This window comes from Rhinatrema bivittatum, chromosome 2, assembly GCF_901001135.1.
Source record: "Rhinatrema bivittatum chromosome 2, aRhiBiv1.1, whole genome shotgun sequence".
Classification (NCBI taxonomy): domain Eukaryota; kingdom Metazoa; phylum Chordata; class Amphibia; order Gymnophiona; family Rhinatrematidae; genus Rhinatrema; species Rhinatrema bivittatum.
Window position 1 is genome coordinate 787943860 of NC_042616.1, and position 9691 is coordinate 787953550.

General features: G+C 48.3%; 1 pseudogene; it reads right to left on the bottom strand.

Annotated features, from left to right (window-relative positions):
- Positions 1 to 8888: 8888 nt before the first annotated feature.
- LOC115083405 lies at positions 8889 to 9408 on the bottom strand (annotated as a pseudogene).
- Positions 9409 to 9691: the final 283 nt, after the last annotated feature.

Below are 9691 nucleotides of genomic sequence, written 5' to 3' on the forward strand. Positions count from 1 at the left end.
CACCACATGGCTGGCTCGTATTAAGGAAATCCACGCGCCCTTGCCCTTCTGATCCGTTTTAGATTTTCTCAGGCAGAGCGTCACCCGGTGTGCATAAACGCACACATCCTCTATCAACAAACCCGCTTCCCCTTTGTCCGTTTTGGATTTCGCGACCAGCTCTCCCACGCGAAATGCTCCGAAAAAAGCCCAAGAAAAAGCCAGCCGAAATAACAATAACTCAAATTCATCGCTACCCACCAACGCCAACCCTTCCGCCAAACGAATCAATTCGGTAAACCGAATAGGCCGCCGCTGGTCCCTACGAAAGCCGTCCCCCCTGCCCCAACCGTCGAGTAGCTTTTTAACTAGAAAGCTACGTAACGGATTACTCCACCCCTCCAACTTCTGAAAGAACGCAAACCCGGCCACCCGACTTCTAACCGAAGCTAACGAGTAACCTGCATTCCTAGCCCACAAGATGAACCGCACCATCTCTTCATCCCACACTTCCCCCCTAACCCAACCCAAGGATAATAAAAAACGGGCTACAAATTCTCGCCCTACAACATAAGCTTTCCATGTCGCAGGAGCCAAGGATTGCTGGATCAGGGTCCATCGCTCATCTAGCCAAGGTTCCACAGATGGACGGGGATGATATCCCCCTCTGGATGTGCCTGAGGAGCCGCTGCTCGGAAGACGTCCCACTTGAAACGAGAGAGAGCGTCTGCAATGAGGTTCATGGTACCCGGAACATGCCTAGCTCTAATAGTAATGTTCCACGTTAAACATAGGACGACCATTTCCCGCAATAAGGCCGAGACCTTAATACATTTGGCGGACTGCTTGTTAACAACTTGCACCACCCCTAAATTGTCACACCACCACACCACCTGCTTGTTAGCTAATTCAGCGCCCCAAATTGTCAAAGCCACGGTTATCGGAAAAAGCTCAAGGAAGGTTATATTCTTAACCAAACCTTCATCTCTCCAACGTACCGGCCATCGCTCCGCACACCACTTACCCCGAAAGTATAAACCCATGCCCGACGCCCCTGCCGCATCCGAGAAAAGTTCTAACTCCACATTGGAAACCGCGACTTCTTGCATAATGCAAATCCCATTGAAGGACCGCAGAAAAGCCTCCCAAATTGCCAATTCCTCCCTAACGGACTTCGTTACCCGTATGAAATGGTGACCTGAGCGTACACCCACCGTCCTAACTGACAGGCGACGAATAAAGGCCCGTCCCATGGGTATTACCCTGCAAGCAAAATTCAGGGAACCAATTAAACTTTGCAGCGTCTTCAGGGTTACCTTTGCCGCGCCCTGTACAAGACCAATTAAGTCCCTCAATTGCTCTAATTTGTCCATCGGCAATCGGCAAACCATCGCCACGGAGTCCAGTTCTATACTCAAAAAAGTCAGTTTAGTGGTCGGCCCTTCCGTCTTATCCTGCACAATAGGAACTCCGAAGCGCTCCGCCGTCCGCAAAAAACCAGCTAACTGCCGCCGACAAGAGTCAGACTCCCCGGTCCCACAAAAAGAAAATCATCCAAATAATGCAACGAGTCCGCACTACCATTTTCACACTTCGTGGCCCAGTGAATAAAAGTGCTAAAAGCCTCAAAAAAGGCGCACGAAACTGCGCAACCCATCGGCAAACAGCGATCAATGAAATAATAACCCTCGAAATAAAATCCCAGCAACGGAAACACGACGGATGGATTGGCAACAAACGGAAAGCCGACTCGATGTCCGCCTTAGCTAACAACGCTCCTGGACCCGCCTTGCGCACCAACGCAATGGCCTCATCAAAGGAAGCATACTGGACCGTGCACGCGTCCCTGGGAATGAAATCATTAACCGACGCACCCTCAGGATACGATAAGTTAAGGATCAGTCTAAACTTGCCCGCCACCTTTTTCGGGATAACGGCCAACGGTGACAAGTGCATTCGAGCGAACGGCTTGGTCGGAAAGGGCCCCCCTATACGACCCTTATCCAATTCTTCCATTAACTTTGCTCGAGCGACATCTGCCATCCGGTAAGCGGACTTAGAATTCCGCGCCCTCCCCCCCTGCCCCGGACCGGTGTAAGGAATACGAAAACCGGCACTAAAATCATCCCGTAACAAAACCGCTGCTGCTGGATCAGGGTAAAACCGCAAACCCCTTATCAATGCTCCCAAATTAATGGGAGACTCCGCCTTGCACTGCAAATGATGGCTATTTGGCACTTTTGCCAGCCAGAGCCGCCGACCCCTGGGAACACCTAAGTGCGGAGTGCGCGCCCCCACACGAGGCACACGCATGCTTAAATTTGCAGTCCGGAAACAGACAGGTAAGTTTGTTAAATCTCTAGCATACGTCAGATGCTCCCCCGGCGCCTTTGCTACTAGACTCACCGGCGCGCCCAACTCCGCTCCGAAAGGAGTTACCCCTGACTCCGCCCGTGGAAGTACTCGTCACCGCAGGAACCCCTCCCCCCGCATTCCCCTTCCTAAGCGCTCCCGCCCCTTTATTCGTCATTTGTGTCAACCACAAATGTATATCCTGGGATCCCCACGACATGAATTTGTTCCCCGCCATTTTATCTCGGAACTTTTCGTCGTAGTTGAGCCAAGCCCAACCTTCGTAATCCTTAAACGCTCCCAGAATGCTATCCGCATAGGATAGCAACGCTCCGTACTGGGACGGATCAAAATGACTGACCACGCTGGCCAACCGTAAAAACCCGCGAACCCAGTTCACTATATTTTTAGCTATCCTTGGCCCCAAACCGCTTTTCCTATGCCGTTTCTTAGCCTTCTTGGACACCTTCTTTCCCCCCCCCGACGGCCTTCGAGCAACTTAAAGATATTAACAAATTTCCGTCGTTTAATACGTTTAACCAAACGCGTAGGTATTTCCTCCCACAGTTCCGTGAGGGACGCCAAGGCCGGGTGGCCCACCTCACATTTGGGGCCGTCATCTAAAGCCAAGAACCCACTCCGCCTATCCGGACTGGAGCTAGACGAGGAGGTGGAGGAACTGGAACTCGTACCCCCCCGGGACGCCTTTCTCTTCCCTTTATTACCTTTACCCCCCGACCCATCTTTTCCATACCTGGTTCAACTCCAGCCGCAGCAGCATCCCGGATCTCCGACTCCTTCCTGCTCGCCAATTCAGACCACGCACCACCACCGGCCTGGTTCCGCCTTTCCTCCGTCCCTCTTGGGCCTGGCACCTCTCTCTCCCTCCACGCCTCGCGGCTAGACGGGCCCGGCAGGTCATCATCCTCCGCACCTGTGGAAAACCCACCGGAAACACGAAAGCCCACCTCCGCCCCTACACCCCAACTCGCCGGGGCTCTGTCGTAAGCCACCGAGCCAAATCCACCGGAACCCGGGCCCTCACGCAGCCGGGAAGGCTCATGAGCGCGCGCCCCCGGGAAAACTTGTTCGCCCAAAGGAGCACTGAACCCTGCTTGCCAACCACCGATTCCTGTGCCGCCGCTACCACTGGCCTCTTTGGGCACCGGGACAAGGCTGTAACCGGACCTGGCCAGGTGCCCCAGTAAATCCGCGATTAGGGCCGCCGTGTGAGCCGCTCCTGGATCAGGGGAGGAAGGGGGTGCCCCACACTGACGGGCAGCCGCGCTGGACGCCAGGACTGGGCCGCCAGCACTACCGGGCCTGACCCCTTTTCTGCTCCCTCCAGAAATTACTCTCCCGGATCCCCTGCTGCCCCTGGGGGGGTGCGCACCCGAAAACCCCCCCCTGGGGCGGGAAACCACGCCGCCGCGCCGCTTCTGCTGCACAAAGGGGCCCCGAGAGCGGGGGGGGGGGCAAATCCCCGGCCGCCGCGCGCACCCAGAAGGCCCGGAGACGCCCTGGACGGCCCTTGAGTAGAGGGCGTCGGGAGCGGGAGCTCGCTCATATCCGCCTCCCCCGAGCCCACCGAAACGCCACGCTCCAACGCGCCGATGCGACCGAGGTCCCCCGTCTCCGGCATCGCGCACACCGCACGGAGGGGGAAGGCCTGCCGCGAACTTGCCAAGTTGCCGCCCGCGACTAATCCGAAATGAGAGCCGGGGCTGGTGGGGCCGGTCTGGGCATCGGGCTCCGGCCCGCTCTCACCGGAATCCGCGGGATGGGGAGCAGGAGCGGCTGGGATGGGGGGGCAAGCCACGGGAGGGGTCGACCTGGCCCTCGAACCGCGTGTACTCACCGGGGAAGGCAAAACCTGGGCAGCCGCACCCGACGCCCGTCCCGACCCGGCCGAGGAACGGGAAGCAGCCCTAGTCCGCGTAGGGGCGGATCGGTCCCGCGCACGCCTCATACCACCGTCAGCTTAACCGCCTCCGACCCGGACAAAAAACACCGCGAAGCGACCGCGACAGTTGCGAATTCGGCACCAGCAAGCAAGAAACAACCGCCTGCCCCGCTGCCGGATTCGCAACTGCACTCCAGACCCCTGCCTTGCTAACTCCACTAGCGGGGAACCAATGACAGCGCAGCGTTTTAAACATGCCGCGCTATCATTGGCTCCCCGTCCCCCTGCCCTTTCTCCAACCCCTTCACCGTTGCCTAGACGACTGCTCGCGCCCAAGTTAACTGCGGCGCCCCAAGACTCGCTCGGTTCGCCTCCTCTTATAATTTTTCTGGTTTCTACATTTTTGACCTGGCTGTATCCCCTCTTCAGAGTGGTCAGGAGGGACTGTATACCTTTTCGACCAGCATAAGAAGAGGTTGCAGCACCCAGTGTGAGAAAAGATCCCGATTCAAGTGCTTTCATGTTATGTGTTTTTCCATCTTTGGAGAAAGGGAACATTGTTTTTCTGCCTCCTTCTTTTCCCCTGAACCAGAGACATTTGGGAGTAGTTTTTTTCCCAGGACAGGCCTTTCCTCCTGGCAGGCCAGCTTCCATCTTTTGAAGATGAATCATCAAGGGAGAAACATCGGGGGACACCCCCACAGAGTTTCTACCCCGGGGCACAGGATGCTGCCGGGTGAAGTTTGGGAGTCAAAGTGGACCTCAGGTACTGGGGGAAAAGGGATCCCTGTTAGGATGCCCCGGCCCCCTTGGGACAGTTTATCTTTCCCTACCATGGAGGATAAGCAATCTCCAAGCTCCTGCCTGGAGGGACATTTCCACACAGTTAGAGAGCTCATGTAATTCTGGAAACGCTGCAAGTATCTAGTTGCTTAATTTGGGCCCAATATTCAAAGCGCGTCCAGCGCTATTTAGTTGGATAAGTGGGATTTATATGGCTAAGTAGCTGTCGCTGAATATGCGCCTATGATCAATGGTGGCCGCTTAGCCATATAAGTCCTAATGATGTTAGGTTCCATATTAGGAATTACCTCCTAGGAAAAGGATCTGGGTATCATAGTGGACCATACTTCAAAATCCTTGGTTCAGTGTATGGCAGTGGTAAAAAAAAAAAAGAAAAAAATAGCTAATAAAATGTTAGGCATTATTATTGTTATTTATCTTCTGCTTTTTCAGGTACTGTGGGTATTTCTCTCTCCCCAGAGGGCTCACGATCTAAATTTGTACCCGAGGCAATGGAGGGTGAAGTTGCTTGCCCCTGGTCACAAGGAGCAGCAGGCAGGATGTGAACCCTGGCTTGCAGTCCACTTCTTTAACCACGAGGAGAATGTCATAATAGCTTTGTATCGCTCCATGGTGAGACGGCACCTATAATACTATATACAATTCTGGTCGCCGCATCTCAAAAAAGATATATTTGCACTGGATAAGGTAAAGAAAAGGGTGACTAAAATTGTAAAGGGGATGGAACAGCTCCCCTATGAGAAAAGGCTAAAGAGGTTAGGGCTGTTCATATTGGAGAAGAGACAGATGAGGGGGGGATATGACAGAGGTCAATAAAATCGTAAGTGGAATAGAACAGATTAATGTAAATCTGTTATTTATTTTTTTCAAAAAATACAAAGATTAGGGACACTCCCTGAAGTTATTAGGTAGCACATTTAAAAACAAATTGTAGAAAAATATGTTTCACTCAAAGCTCTGGAATTATTGTTGAAGGATATAGTTAAGTCATTTAGCATACCTGGGTTTAAAAATGTTTTGGACAAGATCCTGGAGAAGTTTATAAATTGTTACCAACCAAGTAGACTTGGGGAATAGCCACTCCTTCTCACTGCACATAGTAGTATGGGATTGATTCACTGAGTATTTGCCAGGTACTTGTAACCTGGATTGGCCACTGTTGGAAACAGAATGCTGGAATTGATGGGTCCTCAGTCTGACCTAGTACGGCGATTCTTATGTTCTTAAATTCATGGACACCTGTCATTCATTTTGGGGGTCCATGAATGAAATAAAAATGGTCTTTTTTGTTGCCTTTAACCCATTCATTTCAAACAAATGCACCTCCCTAACTGACACAGGAAAATTAATAGCAAGTAGAAAATAAAAATGAAAGGAACTCCTGATAAGTGCACTTGTAGTCAACTCTAGCTAATAATGATTCTAATACATTCATAAATGATTATTTCTGATCACCTGTCACAGCTTTTTAATTTATAACTAATTATAGTTATCTTACAGCTATTTCTAGCAACTACTTGTAAGCCTAATAACAGTCTCCTATTGTTCTATGAATGCTTTCTGGAACTTTCTAACATCCCATGACTTCTAGACAATTGCAGACAGACCTTTCTTTTCAATTGCCTCTCCTATTTTCCATGGTAATTTTTCTCTTAGAATACTTTTCTGTTCATCTTATTTTATGCAGTCTTACATTCCACATGGCTTCTCAGTACTCTATTTGGATCCTATTTACTCAGAATCTGTTCCCGTTCTATGGGGAAAAAAGGACTTAGTAAATCAGGCCTTTGTCTTCAGAAACTTATCAAGGACTTATAGTTGTATGAAAGTAAAGTTGCTTCCCTCTTACTTATCCAACAGGATAGAATGCAAGAAGGAGCCTTCCCCCCCCCCACCCCCCTCAGCTATAATAAAATGATCTAAAAACTTTAACTCCTTTCTACTGCTTCTAGAATGTTCTGGTATCTCCTGGGATCTCAATAAATGCTTCTGTTGGTAGATTACCCAAGCAGGGGACAAATTGGCCAATTATATCTTGCATTTGTAGTGAGGGCTCCTGCTATCATGGAGTCATTCTTTGTAGGTCTGTATAAGAGTTATGCTATATCACATCCCTGAACAGAAGTCCCTATAGCTCTCCTTATAAAAAAGTGAGATACAAAAATCATGCAGTTCCCTACTGTAAAGCCCATCTGAATGCCCATCTTAGTTACATTGCAGGCTTCTCTAAATTCTCTTATGTTGGTAATTTTGTTACAATTCTCACAGGCCGTTGGCTTGAGTGGTGTTCTACACCAAAACATACTTGTGTTGACGTCACCAACGAAGTTCCAAAAATTATGGTCATTTGCCATTAAGAAACCAAGGCAACAGAGAACTCTGGAATCACCTTATGTAAGAAAGGCTGTGGGACCAAACCAAGGATGCCCAAATCGGGAACCTTTGCAACACAGGGATTAGAACCAGCGACATGAGGACCAGAAGAAAGATGCCAACAAACGGAGGGGGGAGGCCCACACTAACACTGCTTCTACATCTTTTCAACAGCAATAGCTAGGATAAGGATCTAAGCTTACTACCAGGTGGCATCAATTCTGGGTCCCAGTCAACTGATGCATTGGTGAATGATCTATCTGCTAATTAGTCTTAATGCCCTGAGCCAGTCACTTCAAGCAGCCTCTTTCCCTACAGGTCTTGTGCATCCTCCCCCCTCACCAGCTCATGAAGCAAGGGGTTTTTCTCAGCTATCATTATGGCCATGTTTGTTTGACTCCCTTTTTTCCTTGGTAACCAGTTATAATGGCACAGTTAGAAGAGATGTACACATCCAATTAACCTAACACCACTCCCTCTTTCTCTTCATTTAATACCTCAGTTCACACATCCAATCAAGGGTCTACAATTTATACCTTAAGGGTGAACTTTCCAAGAATTAAGTGTGAAAAGATTAGCGTATATGCATGTAAATAGCTTGTACTCGCATAATTATTTTAAACATTAGAAGTATGTGTGGACTTTACATATCACACACACATATACACGTGAAAATAAAAGGCGGTCTAGGGTTTTTTTGGACAGGGTCAAAAGTTATGCGTATATGTTGCTATTTTATAAGATACTTAGGTGCATACATTTGGCAATTTGTGTAATTTTACATCTGCTAATTGTCTTGCATAATTTGTGTCAAACTTGTTCTTGGTGTACTATTGGATGAGTATTGGAGTTCAGGATGATGAACCAGGAGGCTATCAGTGACCTGGAGAAGGAATGGGTGAACTGGTAGAAGAATAGAAAAATTGGTAATTTCAAATGTGCGCGCAAGTTTTAAAATAAATGACTTCTGCATATAAATAGGGTTTTATACAAGCAAGTCCTACATTTTTTCATGCATAAAATATATATGCATGCATTTTTAAAATGACATTTATTTATTTTAAATATTTATATTCTGACAATCCACAAATCTTGGCAGAGTACAATAAACACACATTAAAATAATCAATAAACACTTTTAGATTTAACTACAGTGGCTACCAGTCCTGAATACTGACTAGTTGACTAAAGATGGACATTACAAGGAGAATCACAGACCTTTTACAAATGAGAAAACTACAGAAAAATTAACCAGTGATTCATAGTATGTGCCTCTGTAGCTGGTGGCTGGATTTCCAGATCCATGTAAATACAATTTGATATTATCCCAGTCTATATTTAGCTGGGTCTCCAGGGCCTTGCAGCACCCATCTGACTCCATCCTGGGTCCCTCTAATCTCCAGGGTCCTATGGTTGCATCAAATAACTCCAGCCTGGGGTCCCCCTGACTTCCAGGGCCCTATGGCTGCAATCTAATTCAGTCCTTTGGCAGAGGGATGCCCAAGGCTGTGTACTGGCTCAAGTTCCTGGCCTTTGTCATCTGCGCAGTTGTGCAGTAATCCTCTAGGAAGACATAAGCCAAGTGACTGATCTTGCGGTTGGATGAGGTAGAAAAGTGCCGCCTACACTTCACCACAGGCAGTGCTGTGATCTGGTGGGAGGAGAGTGTGCACAGTGCAGTGATTGCTGAGACAACTGCCTCCTCATTTGGGCTCGATAGGCAGTTTATCACTGCATGGATGCCACTAGCCTGCAGAATGAAGGCTTTATTAGTTTTATTAGTTTTATCTAAAGATTACCAGTATATAGACCATGTAAAAAAATAGATCGATGGCATGAAGCTGCCGAAAATATTCATAGTTCTTGGGATCATATGAAAAACTGTCAAAAATTTGCAAGGACTTGCTCCTGGCTTCTTGACAGTCTGTGTCCTGAAACTCTGTGCCAAGTGCCTGTAGATCTTCATAGTGCTCAGAATCCTGCTTCTTCTGGAACATTTGGAATCACAATGTTCTCAGGAGCATCCCATAAGATTAGGGGTGGAAAAGCTCAAGCCAGAGGTAAGAAAAGTAAATGCATTCAATACATTGAAATACCCACTTTCCATGCATTCCATGTATTTACTCATAAACCTATATACAAGTGTATGTTGGGTGTGGACGTACGCGTAATTCATAATATACGACTATCTGATATACCTGGTTAATATAAAATACTATCGTAGATCTCTGCACACTCATATATGTGTGTATATGCTGCCATATGGGCATGTTTAAAAGT